This window comes from Ovis canadensis, chromosome 6 (genome assembly GCF_042477335.2).
Source record: "Ovis canadensis isolate MfBH-ARS-UI-01 breed Bighorn chromosome 6, ARS-UI_OviCan_v2, whole genome shotgun sequence".
Taxonomy (NCBI): Eukaryota; Metazoa; Chordata; class Mammalia; order Artiodactyla; family Bovidae; genus Ovis; species Ovis canadensis.
The window spans coordinates 88,403,142-88,408,605 of NC_091250.1; the positions used below are offsets into that span (position 1 = coordinate 88,403,142).

At 42.5% G+C, this 5,464-nt stretch overlaps 1 pseudogene; it reads right to left on the reverse strand.

Annotated features, from left to right (window-relative positions):
• Positions 1-260: 260 nt before the first annotated feature.
• LOC138442911 (small ribosomal subunit protein uS17-like) lies at positions 261-734 on the reverse strand (annotated as a pseudogene).
• Between the last annotated feature and the right edge of the window lie 4,730 nt (positions 735-5,464).

The window sequence follows — 5,464 nt, forward strand, 5'->3', positions numbered from 1 at the left end:
AAAATGAGAGCTACTTGAAGAGAAAGCCAAGGCTTTCCCTTCCTGTGTCTGGATAGTGTTATGTGAGAGGTGATGCTTGGAACTGAAACAGTAATCTTACAACCATGAGGAGAAAGAGAAGAGAAATTCAGAGAGGAGGACACAGTGCTCTGGCCTAGTTAGGTGGTTGAATTAGCCAAACCTAGAGTCAGCTACTTTTTTTTCTTTTTGGACTGGCAAAATCAATATTTTGTTTGAAGCAGTGGGCAGGGGGTCCAGTGTCAGAACTTCTGGAATTGCTTCTTGGTGTCGGCAGCCTTGGTGACCTTGAGCACATGGAAGGGCACTGTCTTGCTCGAGGACCAGCAGTTGCCCACTGTGAAAATGTCCCCAGTCTGGATGTCCCTAAAACAGGGCAAAAGATGCACAGACATGTTCCTATGGCCCTTCTCAAAGCAGTTATACTTTCAGATGTAGTGGAGGTAGTCTGAGTGGATGAGAGAGTGGTCCTCTCCATCTTCATTTTGGTCACTAGACAGAATCTGCCCTTGGATGGAGACATTACCAGTAAAAGGGCATTTCTTGTCAATGTAGTTGCCCTCAATGGCTTCCTTGGATGTCTTGAAGCCCAGACCGATGTTTTTGTGGTATCATAGGAACTTCTCCTTGCCAGTTTCTCTAAGCAGGACTCTCTTTTTATTTTGAAAGATGGTTGGTTGCTTTTGGCACGCATGCTCAGTCTGAATGTCTGCCATCTTCCCCGTTTCCTGAAAAAAGAAAGGCCTACCTTTCTTATATAAGACAATAGAAAGCCTGATAAGACACTTTCAGTTAGATATTCATTCACTTGTAGCCAAAAGCATCCTGGTAAAATATGCATGATTTTGTTGGTGTTATTTGTTTTGTATTAGAATAAGGGCATATTTCCTGGAGCAGCCGTGAAGAGATACCCCACGTTCAAAGTAAGAGAAACCCAAGTAAGACGGTAGGTGTTGCAAGCGGGCATCAGAGGGCAGACACACTGAAACTATAATCGCAGAAAACTAGTCAATCTAATCACATGGACCACAGCCTCATCTAACTCAATGAAACTGAGTGGGGCCGCGCAAGATGGGCAGGCATGGTGGAGAGGTCTGACAGAATGTGGTCCACTGGAGAAGGTAATTGCAAACCGCTTCACTATTCTTGCCTTGAGAACCCCATGAACAGTATGAAAAGGCAAAATGATAGGGTACTGAATGAGGAACTCCCCAGGTCAGTAGGTGCCCAATATGCTACTGGAGATCAGTGGAGAAATAACTCCAGAAAGAATGGAGGGATGGAGCCAAAGCAAAAACAATACCCAGTTGTGGATGTGACTGGTGATAGAAGCAAGGTCCGATGCTGTAAAGAGCAATATTGCATAGGCACCTGGAATATCAGGTCCATGAATCAAGGCAAATTGGCAGTGGTCAAACAAGAGATGGCAAGAGTGAACATCGACATTCTAGGAATCAGCGAACTAAAATGGACTGGAATGGCTGAATTTAACTCAGATGACCATTATATCTACTACTGCAGGCAGGAATCCCTCAGAAGAAATGGAGTAGCCATCATGGTCAACAAAAGAGTCTGAAATGCAGTACTTGGATGCAATCTCACAAACAACAGAATGATCTCTGTTTATTTCCAAGGCAAACCATTCAATATCACAGTAATCCAAGTCTACACCCCAACCAGTAACACTGAAGAAGCTGAAGTTGAACGGTTCTATGAAGACCTACAAGACCTTTCAGAACTGACACCCCAAAAGATGTCCTTTTCATTGTAGGGGGCTGGAATGCAAAAGTAAGAAGTCAAGAAACACCTGGGGTAACAGGCAAATTTGGCCTTGGAATACAGAATGAAGCAGGGCAAAGGCTAATAAAATTTTGCCAAGAGAACACACTGGTCATAGCAAACACCCTCTTCCAACAACACAAGAGAAGACTCTACACATGGACATCACCAGATGGTCAACACTGAAATCAGATTGATTATATTCTTTGCAGCCAAAGATGGAGAAGCTTTATACACTCAGCAAAAACAAGACTAGGAGCTGACTGTGGCTCAGATCATGAGCTCCTTATTGCCAAATTCAGACTTAAATTGAAGAAAGTAGGGAAAACCACTAGACCATTCAGGTATGACCTATATCAAATCCCTTATGATTATACAGTGAAAGTGAGAAATAGATTTAAGGGACTAGATCTGATAGATAGAGTGCCTGATGAACTATGGACAGAGGTTTGTGACATTGTACAGGAGACAGGGATTAAGACCATCCCCATGGAAAAGAAATGCAAAAAAGCAAAATGGCTGTCTGAGGAGGCCTTACAAATAGCTGTGAAAAGAAGAGAAGCAAAAAGCAAAGGAGAAAAGGAAAGATACAAGCATCTGAATGCAGAGCTCCAAAGAACAGCAAGAAGAGATAAGAAAGCCTTCTTCAGTGATCAATGCAAAGAAATAGAGGAAAACAACAGAATGGGAAAGACTAGAGATCTCTTCAAGAAAATTAGAGATACCAAGGGAACATTTCATGCAAAGATGGGCTCAATAAAGGACCAAAATGGTATGGACCTAACAGAAGCAGAAGATATTAAGAAGAGGTGGCAAGAATACACAGAAGAACTGTACAAAAAAGATCTTCACGACCCAGATAATCACAATGGTGTGATCACTCACCTAGAGCCAGACATCCTGGAATGTGAAGTCAAATGGGCCTTAGGAAGCATCACTACGAACAAAGCTAGTGGAGGTGATGGAATTCCAGTGGAGCTATTTCAAATCCTGAAAGATGATGCTGTGAAAGTGCTGCACTCAATATACCAGCAAATTTGGAAAACTCAGCAGTGGCCACAGGACTGGAAAAGGTCAGTTTTCATTCCAATCCCAAAGAAAGGCAATGCCAAAGAATGCTCAAACTACCGCACAATTGCACTCATCTCACACACTAGTAAAGTAATGCTCCAAGCCAGGCTCCAGCAATACATGAACCATGAACTTCCAGATGTTCAAGCTGGTTTTAGAAAAGGCAGAGGAACCAGAGATCAAATTGCCAACATCTGCTGGATCATGGAAAAAGCCAGAGAGTTCCAGAAAAACATCTATCTCTGCTTTATTGACTATGCCAAAGCCTTTGTCTGTGTGGATCACAATAAATTATGGAAAATTCTTCAAGAGATGGGAATACCAGACCACCTGACCTGCCTCTTGAGAAACCTGTATGCAGGTCAGGAAGCACCAGTTAGAACTGGACATGGAACAACAGACTGGTTCCAAATAGGAAAAGAAGTACATCAATGCTGTATATTGTCACCTTGTTTATTTAATTTATATGCAGAGTACATCATGAGAAACGCTGGGCTGGAAGAAGCACAAGCTGGAATCAAGACTGTCAGGAGAAATATCAATAACCTCAGATATGCAGGTGACACCACCCTTATGGCAGAAAGTGAAGAGGAACTAAAAAGCCTCTTGCTGAAAGTGAAAGAGGAGAGTGAAAAAGTTGGCTTAAAGCTCAACATTCAGAAAACGAAGATCATGGCATCTGGTCCCATCATTTCATGAGAAATAGATGGGGAAAGAGTGGAAACAGTGTCAGACTTTATTTTTCTGGGCTCCAAAATCACTGCAGATGGTGATTGCAGCCATGAAATTAAAAGATGCTTACTCCTTGGAAGGAAAGTTATGAGCAACCTAGACAGGACATTGAAAAGGAAACTATAAGCAAGGTGAAAAGACAGCCTTCAGAATGGGAGAAAATAATAGCAAATGAAGCAACTGACAAACAACTAATCTCAAAAATATACAAGCAACTTATGCAGCTCAATTCCAGAAAAATAAATGACCCAATCAAAAAATGGGCCAACGAACCAAATAGGCATTTCTCCTAAGAAGACATACAGATGGCTAACAAACACATGAAAAGATGCTCAATATCACTTATTATCAGAGAAATGCAAATCAAAACCATAATGTGGTACCATTTCACGCCAGTCAGAATGGCTGCGATCCAAAAGTCTACAAGCAATAAATGCTGGAGAGGGTGTGGAGAAAAGGGAACCCTCTTACGCTGTTGGTGGGAATGCAAACTAGTACAGCCACTATGGAGAACAGTGTGGAGATGCCTTAAAAAACTGGAAATAGAATTGCCTTATGACCCAGCAATCCCACTGCTGGGCATACACACTGAGGAAACCAGAATTGAAAGAGACACATGTACCCCAATGTTCATCACAGCACTGTTTATAATAGCCAGGACAGGGAAGCAACCTAGATGTCCATCAGCAGATGAATGGATAAGAAAGCTGTGGTACATGGAATATTACTCAGCCATTAAAGAGAATACATTTGAATCAGTTCTAATGAGGTGGATGAAACTGGAGCCTATTATACAGAGTGAAGTAAGCCAGAAAGAAAAACATCAGTACAGTATACTAACGGAATTTAGAAAGATGGTAATGATAACCCTATATGCAAGTCAGCAAAAGAGACACAGATGTATAGAACAGTCTTTTGGACTCTGTGGGAGAAGGAAAGGGTGGGATGATTTGGGAGAATGGCATTGAAACATGTATAATATCATATATGAAACGAATCGTCAGTCCAGGTTCGATGCATGATACTGGATGCTTGGGGCTGGTGCTGGGGATGACCCAGAGGGGTGGTACAGGGAGGGGGGAGGGAGGGGGGTTCAGGATGGGGAACATGTGTATACCTGTGGTGGATTCATATTGATGTATGACAGAACCAATACAGTATTGTGAAGTAATTAACCTCCAATTAAAATAAATAAATTAAAAAAAAAAAAGCAGAGACATTACTTTGCCGACTAAGGTCCATATAGTCAAGGCTATGGTTTTTCCTGTGGTCATGTATGGATGTGAGAGTTGGACTGTGAAGAAAGCTGAGCACTGTAGAATTGATGCTTTTGAACTGTGGTGTTGGAGAAGACTCTTGAGAGTCCCTTGGACTGCAAGGAGATCCAACCAGTCCATTCTGAAGGAGATCAGTCCTGGGTGTTCTTTGGAAGGAATGATGCTAAAGCTGAAACTCCAAAACTTTGGCCACCTCATGCGAAGAGTTGACTCATTGGAAAAGACTCTGAAGCTGGGAGGGATTGGGGGCAGTAGGAGCAGGGGACAACAGAGGATGAGATGGCTGGATGGCATCAGTGACTCGCTGGACATGAGTTTGAGTGAACTCCGGGAGTTGGTGATGGACAGGGAGGCCTGGTGTGCTGCGATTGATGGGGTCGCAAAGAGTTGGACACGACTGAGCGACTGAACTGAACTGAAGTGAATATTTTAATAAATGGATGAAGACTCATATTTTTCATTTTCTTCTCAACTGTGTTGTTTGATCTTAGAGGAATTTAAATCCCAGACATCTTTATGTGTGAAAGTCATTTCCCTTGATCTGTCTTCCTTCAGCCATTGCAGATCCCTCCACAGGAAGCTGACGT